This window comes from Misgurnus anguillicaudatus, chromosome 2 (assembly GCF_027580225.2).
Source record: "Misgurnus anguillicaudatus chromosome 2, ASM2758022v2, whole genome shotgun sequence".
Classification (NCBI taxonomy): Eukaryota; Metazoa; Chordata; class Actinopteri; order Cypriniformes; family Cobitidae; genus Misgurnus; species Misgurnus anguillicaudatus.
Genome location: NC_073338.2, coordinates 38,977,277 through 38,996,689, shown reverse-complemented (window position 1 = coordinate 38,996,689; position 19,413 = coordinate 38,977,277). Strand labels below are relative to the sequence as shown.

At 38.8% G+C, this 19,413-nt stretch overlaps 1 protein-coding gene across 3 annotated transcripts in view; it reads left to right on the top strand.

Annotated features, from left to right (window-relative positions):
* spsb4a (splA/ryanodine receptor domain and SOCS box containing 4a) overlaps positions 1-19,413 on the top strand; it is an 87,951-nt gene that overhangs the window by 17,845 nt on the left and 50,693 nt on the right. Inside the window, exon 1 of one of the 3 annotated variants that reach the window (XM_055203144.2) lies at positions 17,054-17,521. The exons of the other annotated variants lie outside the window; for them this stretch is intronic. The gene's annotated coding sequence lies outside the window, so the exon portion shown is untranslated. Of the gene's footprint in view, positions 1-17,053; positions 17,522-19,413 lie in introns of those variants that run through there. 3 annotated transcript variants of the gene reach the window in all.

The following is a 19,413-nucleotide window of genomic DNA, read 5'->3' as shown; positions in this document are numbered from 1 at the left end:
TATGGTGTGATTCTGAGTCCCCTCAGGCTTCAAATTGCTTATAGTGAGTGAAGAAAAACCTGTGGCTATGGCGACCTCTAAGTCAGTCCCTATGACCCCTATGAAAAGTCTTGCTTCAGATGATTTTTATGAAACCCAGATGACTTTTGCTGAAAAGAATCCAACACGTGTCCTTCAAAATGTCCGCTTGTTTGTAAGCTGAACAGACCGTCAGTTCAATAAATAATGCAAAGGGCTCAGAGAATATCTGAGTCATCACACATGTTCGTATGAAAACTACCGTAGACTTTCTTTCTATCCATGGACAAACGAGAGGGCTCTCAAACACCAACACACTCCTGACTTGTTGTCCTTGGAGATGCTGTGGTTGGAAAGTAGATCTAAAAGCCTTCTGTCCAGCCAGGTAACAGGAGCCGGTTTGTCTCTGAATATTTTAAAGAAAGAGAGTGAGAAGACAGAATGAGCGAATCAACCATCTCATCCGCCGCTCTCTGTATGTCAAAGCCTCAGGTTGAATTACCAGGGGTCGGCACCCAGAACACATGGTGGCTATTTGGCTTAATCAGAAGAGAGGCTTTGTTGTGATAGTAGAAACAGAAAGGATGTGGATAATGTAAACATAGTATCTAGGTTATGTTTAGTGTTCTGATAAGCTGTTAACAATGCCTGGTCACAACAAATGGTATATTTGTTTTTCTTGCTCTTAAAGGAATAGTCACCCAAAATTCATTTATTTACCAGTTGTTCTACCTATGTTCTATCAATTGAAAGTAAATTGGAACTGGGGTTGTTATTCCGCAAAACGATCAAAAAGCACCTTTTAAGGTATTGTGCAAGTGTTCCGTATGACTTGTGGTGTATCTACAGTAGTAATTTATTTGCTTTATTTGAGGAACAGATGGTTTGGTTGGTTACGAACTACCAAAAAGGGTTACACTTTATTTTGATAGTCCACTTTAGACATTCTACTAATTATAAATCATTTTTCAACTACATGTCAACTAACTTTCAACAATTTGCAACTATACGTCAACTAACTGTCATTAGAGTATTAATAGACGGTAAGGGTTAGGGTTAGGGAAGAGGTTTGGGTTAGTGGAATAAGTTGACATGCACCTGCAAAGATACTTATAGACAGTTGAAAGTCTGTTGAGATATCATCGCAATAAAGTGTTAGTAGATATTTAGCAGACAGTTTACTTATTCTCTAAAGATTGGTAGTTGATAAGTAGTTGCAAAGTTACTTATAGTTAGTAAAATGTGTAAAGTGGACTATCGAAATAAAGTGTTACCAAAAAAAGTTTTCATTACTTTCTCTAGTCATGCTAGAAGTAGATTAGTATTCATTTTTATTATATGGAGAATAGAGGTCTGGATAAAAATTAACATTTTGTGTTTTATGAATCAGATTTGGAGTGTTTTGAGGTTGAGTAATGTTTGAAATAAATTTTCAATTTTTAAGATACGTTGTAATTTTTAGGGCTTTCAAAAGATTAATCGTGATTATTCGCATACAAAATAAACATTTGTTTGCACATAATGTATTTTTGTGTATTTATTGTATGTAATTATGATCTATATGTAAATACACACATACATGTATTCATTTAATAAAAAATGTGTTTATGTATATTTTTATTTATTTATATATAATATAAAATACATTAAAATCTAAATAAATATTTATATACATGTAAATGATTCAAAAAAATATATGCATTTGTGTACAAAATAATTACAGTGCATATGTGTGTGTGTGTGTGTGTGTGTGTGTGTGTGCATGTGTGTCAAATATTATGCAAAAAAATACTTTTATTTTGTATTTTATTTAATTTAAGGTGCGTTCCAATTGACCGTAAGTGGACTGCGAAGTGGACTTCACAGGGTATTCCGCCATCTTAAGTGAGATTCCAATCCGAAGGGAGCGAACATGTTCAGTTCGAAGGGCACTGCACACGGCATAGGGAATCAGGGAACATCGATACATCACTTCACAGGAAGTGGAGAGCGATAATCACCCAACTGTCATTGCGCATCACGTGATCACCAGTCAGAACGGTCAGACCGCTATGCAATTGTATGACAATCATTTAAAAACACATAAATACACATAGTTAACCAAATAAAAGTTAACTTTCATATTTGCGTGACAGTTACAGCAGGGCTTCAATACTGTTAATAGTCAAGTAATAGCAGCAATAGTCAATTTAAGTGTATAATAAACATACGTTTTCCATTACGTAGTACTCAATGTTTTTTTAATTGAATAGTGTACATATTTTAAATGTGATAGTAAATAAAAATTAAAATATGAATGTAGTCTTATGTTATATCAATTTGCGCGACCCCGTCGTTGACTTTCTTTGATGACGTTTGCAGGCCGTTCAAAACGAGCGGTTATTGTCCGTGAAGTCCACTTTAACTGATATACCGTGCTCAGGGAGTAGGGAGCAGTGAACACTCCGTAGGGACCCTGTCGAATGGAACGCACCTTAAGATTCATCTATGCCCATCCCTAATATATAACTTTTATTTTGTATGCATTTAATCGCAATTAATCTTTTGTCAGCCCTAGTCATTTATAGTCGCATGTATACTCTATGCCGTAGCTACGCTGTAGGCTATGCATAGCCTGACGCCACCTTGCCAAAAATTTAACAACGTGTCCATTATACGCGGAATGCAAGCGTTGTGATTGGTCAGCTAGAACCCCTCCCAACAGGTAAAAAAATCTGCGTCTCATTTCTTCATAGGCATTTCCGCTTCTGAGGAAGTTGCTGCTTCTTCTTCTTTTGTGGGTTTACAGGCCAAACGGCTGCTTCTTTGGCTTTTTCACGGCTACTGTGGGTTACACGCATGTATACTGCCAACTAGTGGTCTGCATGTGTAATTGCGCATTGACGCAGATGATGACGCAGAAGTATAAATGAAAACTGTAGGACCTATGCAGAACTACAATAAACTATTAACAAGAAAGGTCTCTAAGGGGGTAGAAAGTTTAAAGGGTTATGATATACCAATCTCATCTATTGCACATGAGTGCCCACAGGGCTTTATAAGTGTCGACTTTGTATTTACCATCGTTGCATTTTATGTCAGCTGGGTACTGCATTAGGGCCAGTGTAGGTGGTAATAGGATGGGGTGGATCAGCTAATGTGGGTGGTTTTGGGGTCACCCACAGATCAGCAGCTGCCATGGGGGTCATGCTGGACAGGGGTTGGGGGTCATCAGGGGAAAGAGATGAATGAGAAGCCATTAAACTGATTAAACCCTGACCTCTTACCCCTCCCCTGACCTCACAAACAGTTACAGAGAGAAAGACACTTCATTGCCTCTGTGGGCCACTGCTGTGGTGATAAGGGCTGGAACTTCAATAGAAGAAATTATGATCCACAAACACACTCAGAGATTAGAGAGGACATGCCCTTAAATGAAAGGTCATGGGGGAATCTTAAAGATCTCTGTTTGTGGTGTATAAACAGAAAAACCCCAAACCACTGGCCGCATATTTACATGTATGCATCTGGCAGATGCTTTAATCCCAAGTGGATTATGGGGCATTTAAGGTATACATATTAATCAGTATGTGTTTCTTTGAGAAAAAAAACACAACCTTTGTGATGCTTACACAGTGCTCTACCAATTGCGCTAAAGAAAAACATTACAGTGCATTACAAGTTATACCTTTTTCACACTGCAAAAAATGACTTTCCTACTTAGTATTTTTGTCTAGTTTTAAGTACAAATATCCAAAATCTCCTAAATCAAGAAGCATTTTCTTGATAAACAAAATGACATAAGAAAATCAGTCTAGTTTTTAGACAAAAAAAATACAATTTAAATCAATTTGTGCTTGAAACAAGCAAAGAATCTGCCAATGTGGTAAGAACATTTTTCTTGATTTTTTCCCCTAAATTAAGTGTTTAAAGGGACACTCCACTTTTTTTGAAAATATGCTCATTTTCAGCTCCCCTAAAGTTAAACATTTGATTCTTACCGTTTTGGAATCCATTCAGCTGATCTCCGGGTCTGGCGCTAGCACTTTTAGCATAGCTTAGCACAATCCATTGAATCTGATTAGACCATTAGCATCACGCTTAAAAAATCTTAAAGAGTTTCAAATATTTTTCCTATTTAAAACTTGACTCTTCTGTAGGTACTTTGTGTACTAAGACCAACAGAAAATTAAAAGTTGTGATTTTCTAGGCAGAAATGGCTAACTATACTCTCATTCTGGCGTAATAATCAAGGACTTTGCTGATGTAACATGGCTGCAGCAGGCGTAGTGATATTTACGCACTGCCCGAAAATAGTCCCCTTGGTTTCTTTCAATAGCAGGGGACTATTTTCGTTAGAATCAAATGTTTAACTTTAGGGGAGCTGGAAAATGAGCATATATATATATATATATATATATATATATATATATATATATATATATTTTTTTTTTTTTTTTTTTTTTTTTAAGTGGAATGTCCCTTTAAGAAAAAAGTGAACTTATTTCATGATTTTTTCTTACCCTGTGAAGCACGAATTCACTTAACTTTTGTTTGTTTTTTGTCTAAAAACTAGACTCATTTTCTTAGGTCAGTTTGCTCATCAACGACACTTTAGATATTTGTACTAAAAACAAGACAAAAATACTAAGTAAGAGTAATTTTTTTGCAGTGTATCAGTATACAGCCACAAAAAAAAGGAAGATGCCACTCCAATTTTGACTTTAATCACCATTTCTAGATGTATTGTAACCATTTCAGTTCAGTGTCTTTTAAATTTTAACAAAAGCAAACCTTAGGAGTGACATGATCACCCAATAGCAATTGTAAAAGACTGAGAGCATGACAACACCCATTAAAGATTTGACAAAAAAAAAATTCTGATAATTTTTTTTTTCAACAAATTTGAACTTTTGAAAATTTGAAAAATTATAATTTTACTTAAACACATAAATCTAGAAAATCTGAAAAGGACAATTGAAATGATCTCCTAATTTTCCATGGCTGTATGCATTTGAACCAAAGACCGTCATCTCTACTACTGGGCTATACACGAACACAAGTTCCTTATTATATGTGCATACAATGCATTCAAGTGATTTTGTTCCTAAAATATAGACACATTGGACAACGCTAATGTTTAACTCTCTGTATCACTTCCTTAAAGGGATATTCCACCCAAAAATGAAAATTCGGTTATCTTTTACATACCCTCATGTTGTTTTAAACCCGTATGAGTTTCTTTATTCTGTTGAACACAAAAGAAAATATTTTGATAAATGATGGTAAGCCCACAGTTAACAGTACCCATTCACTTCCATAGTATTTGTTTTTTCTATACTATAAAAAGTGTACCATATGGGTACCATATTCTTTTGTGTGTTTAACAGAATAAAGAACCGCATGCAGGTTTAGAACAACATTACTGTGGGTTTACACCAGATACGAGTTCAACGATTTGCGCGAGTAGATTACATACAAAGTTAATGCAAAGATGCCATCAGACGTGTCCTGGCGTGGGGCGATGCGAATTACATGATATGGGCGGCGCATTTGCCGTGAAAACAAGCGCTATTCGCCTCAAACGCGTCTTCGGCCAAGTTGAATATATTGACACGAAGATAAATCCCGCGAGTAATCTAGAGCGAGCAACACAAAGCTGCGTAAACCCACAGTTAGGGTGAAGAAATGATGACAGAATTTTCATTTTTGGGTGAACTATCCCTTTAAGAATTAGCCGTTTTTAAGCACTAATGCAATGCAACGAATATCAAAGACTACACTGAAAAAAATTCTGTAGAAATTACAGTATTACTGGGTGTTACTGGCAACTAGCTGCCAGTAACTTACTGTAGATCTTACATTACTCAGAAAGTAAAAATATAAAGGAAATAAAAATTGAGTTTCCCACTAGACATCGTGAAATTGAATGACTCATGACAAATAATAATATTCAAAGAATTAAGAAAGTGTCATTCATATGCACTCATTTCTCGAATACGATCATTCTGACATGACTAACGGCAGCAGAAGACTTTTGGAAATGTAGGTGGGAAATATAAATTAATCACGCTCGTATGGGTATATAGAGGGAATATGAAGTTGAAATATATAATATATAATGAACGGCTAAAAGGAGGGCATGGAGTGACAGGAAAGAGAAAGAGGAACTCTGAATGCCTGTGCTAGAACTATTATCTATTTTATCATTCATCTTCCTTAAGTTCTGCTGCACTTAAAGGCATTGATTTCTTCTCTTCCACAATTTACAATGTACTGTAATGCGTGCGATCAGACGTCATATTCAGAAAGATTTGCAGAATCACCACTCAGGCCAAAGTTTGGAGATCTAATAGAACATCGCACTTGTTACCAAATCTCTCAGGCCAATATTTGTGCAGCAGTGTCATCCGTCAGCTCTGTTTGAAGTTAGAAGGTGATGTCATAGACTTGAGTCGGGTCTGTGATTGTTTCCTAAGAGCTTTTATTTGGAATGTCCTGTGTTGTCTGCTGTGTTTTGTGAGTCTGTTTTTCGACACAGTGATTGTTTTGGCTGTCTTCACTATGAGTTGTGTGTTTGTGTTTCCTGATTTTTTTTCCGTGCATTTTTCTCGGTTCTGTTTTTGTGGACAGATCTGCGTGTGTATGAAGCTGTTTGTCTGTCTGTGTGATTTTACTGGAATCCAGTAAATGCATCTGGAAGTAGGCGTCCATGGCTAACAGCCCAGTTTGAAAATAAAAGCTTTAAATAGCCACTTTAACATAGTTTTCGTTCAAATCTTCTGGTCTGGTTCACCTTAATGTTTGCTTTGCTGTAAAATTTGTTGAGTGCACGTTGAGAAATAACACTCAAGATTTCCTTTTTAAAAAGCTTAATGTAAACTGGAGAATTTATTGTTGATGTGAAAGCTATCTGGATTGGATGTGAACCAATATTGATTATGTATGTTTTTTAGAGAACCTCTATTGATTGCGTAAATATTATGGGGTCATCTGACATTCATCGTTTCCCAAAAATGAGTCTCAAAGGGTTCCTGTTGTCAGCAGATAGTACACAATGTTCAGCAGTAATAGGACTGACACATATAATGGTCAAGATGGAGTGTGTATTTTTTATTCAGCATATTATACACTCACCTAAAGGATTATTAGGAACACCATACTAATACTGTGTTTGACCCTCTTTCGCCTTCAGAACTGCCTTAATTCTACGTGGCATTGATTCATTAAGGTGTTGAAGCATTCTTTAGAAATGTTGGCCCATTTTGCTAGGATAGCATCTTGCAGTTGATGGACATTTATGGGATGCACATCCAGGGCACAAAGCTCCCGTTCCACCACATCCCAAAGATGCTCTATTGGGTTGAGGTCTGGTGACTGTGATTTTAGTACAGTGAACTCATGGTCATGTTGAAGAAACCAATTTGAAATGATTCAAGCTTTGTGATATGGTGCATTATCCTGCTGGAAGTAGCCATCAGTGGATGGGTACATGGTGGTCATAAGGGATGGACATGGTCAGAAACAATGCTCAGGTAGCCCGTGGCATTTAAACCCAATTGGCACTAAGGGGCCTAAAGTGTGCCAAGAAAATATCCCCCACACCATTACACCATTGCATTAATTAGAAATTGAGCATGTGTTCCTAATAATCCTTTAGGTGAGTGTACGTAAAGTATTAATTAAATGCAACATCTTAAAGGTTTACTCCACTTTCATAAAATAATTCAAACTTTTACTCACCCCAATGTCATCCAAGATGTTTATGTTTTTCTTTGTTTAGTCGAGAAGTTTTTTGAAGAAAACATTACAGGGTTTTTCTCCATATAGTGGATTTTAGTGGATCTCATTAGTCGACCGTTTCAATGCAGTTTAAAATTGCAGTTTCAATGCAGCTTCAAAGAGCTCTAAACAATCCCAACTAAGGCATATTATCTAGTGAAACTATTGTCATTTTCGCCAACAACAAAAAAAAAGTAATTTTAACTTGCACTAGCCATGTGACGAGCCAGTGCGATCTTACGCGTTGCATACATCATGCGCGACCTTTCGTTGTGATAATTCGTAGGGTCTGTGGCGTCTCACGACTAGTGCAAGACGAGAAGTTGTGGTTTAAAAGTACATATTTTTTATTTTGATAAATCCGCATATTTTGATAAATCCTTTTATTTTGAGGGTCCGCATACAGTGCGTGTGGCACAATTTTCTTCATCAGAAGAGTGTGCACGTAATGTACGCACCGCCGAATTTATGAAACCCTGCGTACATTGTATGCATAGGTTGTGCATGCGCGTACGTGTATGTAGCTGAGGAGATGCGTTACATTTTGTCGCGATGCATGTGTGTCTGTGTACACATACGAATCAAACTATATTTTACAAGGCTGTGCTATCGCCATGCACGTACGTTGTGCGTACATTCGCTTGCATGTAAAAAACAGACTATACTCTGAGCTTTTCACTTGAGCAATATAGAAAAATGCAGGCTTGCCAGAAGTCGATTTGTTCTGAAAATTGTGTACCTATTTTGTGTGTTTTCTGTTTGCATCTTGGTAAAGAGAGCAAAATAGGTCATTGAAATTTGGCTCCCCCTGTGATGTCAGAAGGGGGTAATACGGCCCCTTAATCTGCACTATCCAACCACAGCCCTGACATTTATTGAAGAGATCAGCTCATTTGCATTTTAAAGGACACCCAAAAACGGCACATTTTTCTCACACCTAAAAAGTGGCAATTTTAACATGCTACAATAACTGATCTATATGGTATTTTGAGCTAGAACTTCACAAATGTACTCATGAAACACCAGAGATTTATTTTCTTAAAAAGTCTTGTGAAATGTCCCCTTTAATGTATTTTTGAAGAAACCAACCCATATTTGAGAGGTAATAAAAAGATATCAAAGATAGATAGGATGAAACCGTTTTTTTCTGTTTATATGTTTGTTTGTTTGAAAGCAGAGGGTCTGTTTTATATTTGTTATATTGTATGTTTATATGTTTATAGAAGAAAATTTTCTGGAAGGCATTTTGTGAAACTTTGTAAAAAAAACGCTGGTGGGGAAAGGGTTAAACCTTTGCTAAAACAGCAAACCTGGTGGTGGTGTAAGACTCGTGCACAATACTGTAAAAACTCAGTAAATAATATTTTAAAGTGCTTATATGGTTATTTTCTTTTAACTTTATGATTTTCTTTTCTTATTTAAAAATTCACATTAATGTTTTTAATGAAAGTCATTTAAATGATCAGTTATTATTGTATCATATTTTTAAGATATTCTAATACAAGGCGTTAAAGGGGCCTCTATCAACTTTTGCAGTGACATATTAAATAATTCAGTTATATCATCATAAATTACAGTAACTTATGTATATATAACGTAACCAAAAGAGCAAAGAAAACATTTCTGTGAGGGCTTTTTCTATTTTTAGAAAGGTTCATTTCTGGCAGCGAGGGTAAAACAGCTGCTATTGGTACGTCATTTGACGCGAGAAATTCGCCAACATGCCACGATTTTCAATGATATCAGTGTGGATCCAGCTGGTCTGTTTGCCGTGGTGGAGGGGGGTGGTGGAGTTTTCCATGTGCCACCACACGCTGATGTAAGCGGCCATTGTATCATACACAAAGAAAAGCCAATACAGTTGCTTCCTCCTGGATCTGTCCATCTGTGGCACAGAATCACTGTTAACGTGCGTCTGCTCGACCTTTGTAACCTGAAACTTGCATCTTTGTGTGCTGTAGGCATGTAGGTGTTATGTATGTTTTATTAATATTACGATAAAACAAAGAATATGAATATACATCAGTGATCCCCAACCTTTTTTCACTGCCTTTGTGTGTGTACCATCAGTTTTGTAACTGCCAAATGAGCATCTTCCTAAACTTTCCTTTTTTTACCCCTCCACCTTTTAGTCCCCCGGCGCTAGTGAACGGACAATTGCATGGCTTTGTTTGTGACACGTGTGCTGCCAGGAGGTGTGCCTGCCCCCCTCCCACTCCAAAGATGCTCTATTATATGAGGGCCACTCAGAGGAGTCCCCATGGTCCACAGGGCCATTATCTCTTTGTGAGAGGGGGTCTCCCCTTTTGTCCTGTAGATTAACACAAACCCCTCCCTTATCCCCTGTTCCCCACCACATGCTGTCCCAAAAGTGTTAAAACGCCCTGAAGCAGAAAACGAGAAGGCAATTTACACAGCCGGGCACAAGGCTGTGTCCGAGAAGAGGGGGGAATAGACAAACACAGAGAAATAGGCAAGAGTTTGGAGGACAACTGCGATTTGACGAGATGCTGCATGTGCAAATAAAACACATTTGTGCCAACTTTTTTTTAACTAGAACTTTAATTTGTTGGTTAGGGGACAATTTATGTAGCTCCACTTAAAAAACTTCAGCAATGTTTTAATGATCACTTGCCAAGGCAAGCATCATAATATGTATTGCTAAAATGTAAAGTTGATGAAACTTAAAAAAAAAGTGCCCTAAAGGTTCACCCGCTGCTGTCCTTTGTGTGGAGTATTTATATACAGTTGCCTTTCAGGGTCTTTTCTTACAATGGCGGTGGATTGCATATTTAGAGAAAATCTAAATGGTTTTAAAGTATATGAGGTGCAGTTGTTCTTGCACAGGTGTGTAAGTGTGTACTTTATGTTTTTATTGCAAAGATTGCTTCCTTTTGACCGGACTTCACTAGTGTGGGGGTCAACAGTCTAAAAAGACTGATTGAGATTTCATGTAGGACTGAGGGGTCTCTCTCTCTCTCTCTCGTTCTCTCTCCCTCTCTGGGGCTGTTTACACTTGGTATTAAAGGAATAGTTCACCTTAAAATGATAATTTTATCATAAATCATTTACCCCTGTATCATTCTAAACCACCAAGTGCTGCGATTGTCTTCAGAACAAATTTTTTGATAAAAACCGGGAGGCTTCTGTCTGTCCCATTGAGTTCTGTTACTTTCACAATCTGTTTCCCAGAAAAAAAATGAAAGACATCACCAAAAAGGTCTATGTTCCATCAGTCATTTAATAATAATATTAGAAAGTGACGAGAACACTTTTGTGCGCAAAGAAAACAAAACGAACAATTTTATTTAACAATTTCAAAGTGAGTTCGCAACTAGACTATGGCACAGGCTGCTGACGTAGTTGCCAGCGTATAGGCACAGAATACGCTGGAAAGTAAGTCGCACATTTATATAGGCTGTTTAAGTATTGTTTACAATGTTTGCATGACGCTTTAAAAAAAAAACGGAAAAAACAAAAAACATTGGCAACCACGTTAGCAGCATGCACTGTAGTCTGGTCGTGAACGCGCTTTGAACAACCAAGCAGGAGTACAAATTGTTGACTAAAATTGTTCGTTTTGTTTTCTTTGCGCACAAAAGTGTTCTAGTCGCGTCATATTATTATTAGTATTTAACGACTGATGGAACATGGACCTTTTTGCCGATGCCTTTCATTCTTTTCTGGGAAACGGATTGTGAAACTTACTGAAGTCAATGGGGCAGACAGAAGCCTTCCGGTTTTCATCACAAATATCTAAAAATGTGTTCTGAAGACAATCGAGGCACTTGGTGGTTTAGAATGACACAAGGGTAAGTGATTTATTATAAAATTATAATAAAGGGGTGAACTATCCCTTTAAGATAACTTTTGGTCGATCGGATCTAGGGGTGTGCGAGATAGAGACAGAGCGCAGTTATGCAAATTTGAAAACCACGCCCACCGGGGGGGAAAGCGATCCAACAGTCTCCATTGACTTTGTATTGCGAGAAGCCGCCTCCTTGTCATTTCTGGCTTATAACAAAAAACTGAATAATGCCTAAAAGCTGCTGTGTGACAATATGTACAGCTAACAAGCCAAAGAACCCAGAAATAAGTTTTTATAAGCTGTCGAGCCGTAAAACCCAGTTTTTAAGGAGAATAAAGTGGATCGCCGACTACGTTTCCCCCTAGTGGACGCAGTTCTACTAATAGTATTACTATGAAAAGTTGCCTGTATCCATTTCTGTGTCTTTAAACGCTCGTTTTTTGGGGTCGACAGCTTATAAAAACTTATTTACATATTAAACTTAAAAACAGATTAATACCTAAAAGCTGCTGTGTGACAATGTGTACATCTAACAACCCAAACAAACCAAATACGTTTTTATAAGCTTTCAATTTCAAAAAAACAAGCGTTTAAAGACACAGAAATGGAAACAGGCAACTTTTCATAGTACTCCTATTAGTAAAAATGCGTCCAATAGGGGGAAACGTAGTCGGCGATCCACTTTATTCTCCTTAAAAACTGGGTTTTACGGCTCGACAGCTTATAAAACTTATTTCTGGGTTCTTTGGCTTGTTAGCTGTACATATTGTCACACAGCAGCTTTTAGGCATTATTCAGTTTTTTGTTATAAGCCAGAAATGACAAGGAGGCGGCTTCTCGCAATACAAAGTCAATGGAGACTGTTGGATTGCTTTCCCCCCCGGTGGGCGTGGTTTTCAGGTTATGACGCGCTGCGCTCTGTCTCTATGACGGTATTTGATTGTGATCGATTAAAATGTCTCCACTATCCACTTTTTCGAGAACATTGTTCATGATTCGTGCCTTTATTAAGTACGCGACAAGGTGCGCGCTACATGAAGGTGAAATAAGGGCCGGGTATAACTTTTTTTTTACGTCCAGGTTCAGCTTGCGGGCGCACCCATTCGTGGAGCTTTCAAAGTATAACCGTGAACTTTCCACGCATTTACAGTATTTGTTACCTTGTAGGACTACATTTTTAAACGGGGGCATTATTATGGCTGTATTAAGGCTCAGTAATGGCAAAATAGTCTTTAAAAACAACCCGAAACAGAACCGTGATAAAATCGTGATACCGCAGGTTTTTTTGTTGTTGCCTAAACCAACCGTGATATAATATTTTTCCCATACCGCGCACCCCTAATCAGATCACAGGTGGACGACCTTAAATACAGGTGTAAACGTTTTGAGCTTGTCCACTTTCGACCACATTCAAAGGTTGTAAAAAACCCATTTAGATTGCTTTTGTGGCGTAGACACAGATGTGGACAAAAGAGATGGATTAAAATACCAGGTGTAAACGTGAATGTGTCTTTCTCGCCCACTTGTGATCCGATCAATCAAAACGCAACCTATAAACAGCCCCTAAGATGCGTTTTTGGTAGGGATGCACCGATATGGAAATTTTGGCTGATACCGATAACCGATATTATAACCGATATTATATAGCAGATTTATATAGCACTATTATATAGACCGATAAATATTCATTTTAATTTCACAATGAAAAACTCCCAGACCGCGGACATCTTGTCTTTGCGCTATACTAGCATACTCTTCTTAAGCCCGCAACATGTGTCATCTTCGTGCTATGTCACAGAAAGCACCAATCAAAACTCCACATGGCCAGCAATGAGCAAGTGAAGTGGTTTAACAAACCAAAATAATCCATAATTTATCGGCTTTCATTAATCGGCCTAATTTTGCTATCAGACCGATAATCTTAAAAATAAGCAGTTATCGGCCGATAACGATATGTCGGCCGATATATCGTGCATCCCTAGTTTTTGGTCAATCTGATCACAAGTGGACAAAGAGAGACATTCATGTTTTCACACGGTGTTTTAATCCGTCTCTTTTGTCTACTTTCGACCGCTTCTGTACTGATTTTCTGAGGGGGTGGTCTGTGGGCGAGTCCCTCTGCTGTCGTTTAAGGCTCACGTTCATTCTGATCGCATTTTTAAAACTCTACTTAGTGTGTAATGTTGCTATAATAGCATAAATAATATCTGTAAAATGATAAAGCTCAAAATTCACTGCCAGGCCATTTATTTTCTTTAACAGAATTCACCTTTCAAAGCCTACAGCTACCGGCCAGTTTGGACTACAGCCATCTACTTCCTGCTTTAATGACATAAGTAGAACAGTTTTTTGACTAAACTCCGCCCACAGGAATACGTCAGTCGCCAGCTAAGCTAACGGCAAGCTAAGCTGCTATCGAATCACAACACACTAAACAAGCTACACAATCAGAACTCGACACCTATTTCTGAACAAGGGACTTCATAGAACAAGGAAGACATTTGAAAATGAAAAGTAAATTGTGTGAAAAACACCACATTTTTTTACACGTGAAACATGAAAACATGTTATATTGCACACTGTAACACAATCAAAGCTTCAAAAACACAGTAAGAACTGGACCTTTAAAGACGAGTGGGAGACATGACGGGTTTGAAATGACACAATCTAATATTAGGTCAGAGCCTGCTGCTTGTGTTGTTAGTAAACATGCTACACAGAGTTTTGTATATGTAAGAGCTTTCTATGATATTTCAGAGCAATTGATGAAATAAGCTCGCGCAACTTTCAAACACTTGGAAAATTAAACAAATGGAAGAGGCAGAAAGCAGCCACTTCAGTTTTATGAATGAAAGCCTAACGATTGTGTTGAACACCACCACGGGTTTGCGCTAGAAGTCATTTCCAACAGAATATCATTGTGCTCAGTACATCACACATTAGATCAATATGCACAAGTAGGCGGTTTCTTGTGGCTGTTCAAAACCATTTGACCACATGCGCGTCTACTTCACAAAAGCAATTCGGTAGAATGTGTTTTCGACTACCTCCTGAATATGGTCGAAAGTGGACGAGCTCATAATGTTTTGATCATCGTTTACACCCATATTTAGGGTCGTCAACTAGTGATCCGATCAACGAAAACGCATCTTAATACCAGGTGTAAACGGCCTCTTTCTCAGTTCACTGCTGCAGACCCTTCATTTATGTGTGGCCTTGGAGGAAATGGTCAGGAAATTCACGTCACCCTGAACGACTGAGTACATTCTAGGTGTCTCAGAGGGATTTGATTGCACTCAGAGCTTGCATGACAGACAGTGCTGGTGTTTGTTTAAGATCTGGTGCTTGACTGTAGAGTGTGCCTGGCTAAATGCGTGTCCTGAAGATGTGGGGGTTGACATGCCACAATAACTAGTTCGATGACTAAAGGTTATTTAGTTATAGTCACAGTGATGTGTTTTTTTCTGTTAACACAGACAACATCGGTTATAGCCCTTTTCACACAGAGATTACGGAAAATGCACGAAAAATGCATCTGGGATTTGTCCGGGATTGTTTAATTTTTTGTTCATTCACACTGCCAATGATTTTCCAGAATCTGTGCAAGCATTCACACACATACCATGAAGAGACGTGATGTGATTAAAGTCTTAAGGGGGTCACACACTGGATGCCCAGCGCATCGCCGAGTCGCGTCTAGGACAACACTGAGGTATCATAGAACCGGAAGTGCACATTAAATAGCGAGCTTAGTCAGATAGCGTCTACTTCAAAATGCAAAGTATACGTTAGCAGCCAATGTTAATCGTTAATGATTCGGGACAAATATGACGTTATTTAATGTTAAACTATGTGAGTGGCGCTCTGTGGCGCGACAGGGATTTGAGCAACTTCCTGAGTCAAAGCTGGGTGCCGCAGACAGTCGCCACCTATCGGCACCGGTGTGCATACACTCATAGAAAACAATGTGTTCGTTTTTTTAGAACGGCGCTGAGCTGAGCTGCACGGCACTGAGCTGCGCGTCCGGTGTGAGACCCCCTTTAAACTTGGTCGTTTTTCCACAGTGTCTGAAATTTGATAATTATGGCGCTTTTCTATTGCATAGTACCCCACGGTTTGGGTCCAGTCGTGTCAGCTCACCTCACTTTTGCTTGGTTAGCTTTTCCATCAAGTTTAGTAACACTTTGGAGTGGGAGGCATTATAGGCGTGTTGTTATATTTGCGCTGCCTACTGCTGTGACATCATACATGTAAGAGCATCGTTGTACATTCCCATACATTAATTTATTTATCAGTCCGCCACAAAATTAAAATTGACCACCACAAATAGATGTTTACACATCGCGTTTATCACTGCCTCTGTATCACATGACAGTTTCTGTACAAACACCCGTGGCGTCGATGCGCTCCGCTGAGCCTCATTTAAGTTGCATTTAAGCATATATGCGCACGTGCATGTCACAAATGTGCTGTCACAAACTGCAAGTCTGGAAAAAAACTGTTATGGTGTTCCTGATTCTCAACATGTGGATGTTTTTCATTGCTAAAAAGAAGTTTGGGAACTTACAGCAAAGCACAGATGAAAAACAGGTTTACTCGAGACAGCGCAAGCTAGCATGAAGGTAAAGGTAATCTTTTACATTATAGCGATGATGCTGGTAGTGAGATTCTCTCAGACCAATCAGTGATCTACAGTGTTTTCACATCACGTTTTGGTATCAGCTCGGGTCGCTTGGAACCCCGACCAAGGTGGTACTGAAAAAACACTGGGTAAAGCTCCCAAAAGTAAGCTGACCCAAACCAAACCATGGGGTATTATGCAATGCAAAAGTGCCATAATAGGCTATAACTATGTCTATAACCTGTAAGTTATGTAATCATTTATATAAACTACATGCAGTACAACCAGACATTGTATGTCATAACTTTGTTCTATGCAAACTGTATTCAGCAGTTTTTTTGTGTTATGTTTTTACTGTTGTTCAAAGAATAGCAAATAAGCAATGCATGCTATCAAGAACTTTTGAGCTTGTGTGTGTATATACATGTATATCTAATATCTTTATTTTGTTATCAAGTATTTGTATCTGTATTTGGTATCAAGGTTATTTTTTCATAGAATGTTTTTTTACATTGATTTAATGTAGAAAACAGTAAATCTTATTGACTTTAGCTGGGTTTTCCCAGGCAGGGATATTTTCCTGCCTTTGATACAGTATGTTCAGATTCCGTCTTGGTTTGTGTTGAATCCTCATAAAGTTGTTGACACTCCAGCTGGAGTCAGATTATCTTTCAAAACAGATATCACAGAGCTGGAAGTAACAGGCTGGAGACTCATAGCTTGTGTTTCTGAATGCCTCTCATCTGATTGGCTGAGCGGAAAGTGTGAAACACTGTGGGGTGGAGAATGCCAGAGTTGGGGGTGGGGTAAGGGGCGTGGCTTCTCTCTCTCTTTCTCTCTCTCTATGTGCCTGATGTCCCTGCTTGATGAGATCAGCGGATCACTTTTCATCATGAGACGGCTCTCACTCTGCTGTCCGCACAACCGTCTCGCCTCTTTCTCCCTCTCTCTCTCTGCCTTCCTTTCTCTCTTTTCCTCCTTCCGACCTTGAGCCGCGGAGCCGGGAGTGCACAAGGAGTTTAGGAGCCGTGTGTGACCAGGAACCGGAGCACGTAGTGGGACGGAGGCTTTGCCACGGCAGGGATTAACCTCAGGGAGGGGGTGGGGGGGTTACATCTTTGGGGAAAAGCTTCTTTTCTCCTTCCTCAGCAGGGAGAGGGTGAGAAAACAGAGAAAGAAGTAGTGTGCGATCATCACAAAGAGAGGAGCCGCTCTCGTCCTTTATTCCTACGGGTCTCCTGCTTCTTCCTTGTACACGGAGCGACAACAGGATACAGGAGTTCTGCTGGGAAGACCACCTCAACAGTTTTCGTGTAAGCGCCCGTGTGTGTGTGTGTTTCGAGCGTGCCGAAGAACTTAATGTGGCATGCTCGGGTCTTGTTTGTGTTTACATGCGTTTGTAAGTGGGATTACATCTTCTTTCCACGGTGGGATCTTTTAGTTTTTCTTTTTTTTGTCTTATGGGTTACCTCATTTGCACTCGTTCCTTCTGGCAGTTACCTTATAATTATTGTTATACTAGAGATTTGATCCACCCAGATTTGATCCTTTGTGTTGGATGTCACAACCACCCATGCCGAAGCATGCTGACTCCTGCGATGTTTTTAAACCCGGGATTTCCATGCATTTCATACTTTCTGAGCGCCACAGGGTGCGTTGAGGTTACAGAAACTCAGTTGTGTCAGGACAGTGGCCGTGTGGTGGGTCGGAAAGGGATGTGTTTTCACCTAAACCTGCGGCTCATGTTTGCTCAGCTGCCATGTGTGATCAGATAAGGTGATTTGCTGAGAGGGGTGACGGTTGGATTCCCTACTCTATTTTACATGTTGTGGCTATCGTTTGCCTTCTTTTCTTCTCTTTTCCATGGTGCGGCGTCTCAGAGAAAGAGAGGCGACTCATAGCCCGGGAACAGATTTGAATGCTTTATTGTGTCGCTCTTGCTTGTGTGCATGTGCGGCTTATGGATTTGCATGTGTCTATATGGGAGTGTGTGGCTGTGTGTTTACAGTGGTGGAGTATTTATGGAAACTGTGTGTGTGTGTGTGTGTGTGTGTGTGTGTGTGTGTGTGTGTGTGTGTGTGTGTTTCTTTTTTGGGCAGAGGGGCATCCTTTACAAAGAGGTATTGTGAAGGCACTATGGTGGAGTTAAGACCTCAGATGGTATTACCATGGTACTTTTATATATCCAATAGTCTTGATTGATCTATATAATACATTATACTAGAGTATTCAATACAGTATACATGTATTCATGTGTTGCATGGTTAAAACATCTTTAAAAAACTTCGATATAGTCTGTCACTTATTGTGGCAAATGTCTTACATACTTGTGTCTAGTCCATACTTAAATAAAATTAATCCTACAGATAAATATTTATGTGTTTGTTATTAATTTTATTAAATATTATTTTAATTACTATATTTGTATTTATCGATTGTCTGTTCCACCATATGTCTTTACAGCTGCTTTGCAAAAAAACAAACAAACAATGCAATTGTTTGGAAAGTCCTAACATGGTTCACACAGCTCATTGAAATCATTGAAAGTATGTAAATCGGGGGGAACAATTCAAGGCTCTGGGAAGTTTTTGAAAATATACATACATAGATACAGGTCATTGAAAGTGCTTAAATCTGTTTTATGCAAGAAGTTTTCTGGAAAAAAACAATATTATTCCCGGTGTAGTGTAGGATAATATCATAACAATTCTAGACTTTTTAAGCATACGTGCTAAACTGTTCCATTTAAATGCTTATATATTCTGTATGCGAATGTTGATACCAAAATGCTTTTTTGCATAGTTGTGTTTGACACCTGAAAATGTCTCGGGTTACGTATGTAACTGTTGTTCCCTGAGAAGGGAACGAGACGCTGCGTCTCCCTTACCATACTCCTGCGTCACTGTAAAGCCGTCTTGGCGATATTTTAGATAGTGATATACTTCCTGGCTCCCGCGTCACCCTTTCTTTATCATTAAGCCTCACCATTGGTTGAATTTGATATACACATTCAGACACACTTACCCCTGGAGGGTCTCCAAAGTGTCACCGCAGTGACGCAGCGCAAGTTCCCTCGAAAGGAAACTGTAACATTTTATCTTAAAAGGTAACACGATGCAACCTTGCTCTCACTTAAAATGTGTCCCCACATTTAGTCCTTGAATTTGCGGGTATTGGACCTGGAAAGTCCTTGAAAGGTATTGAA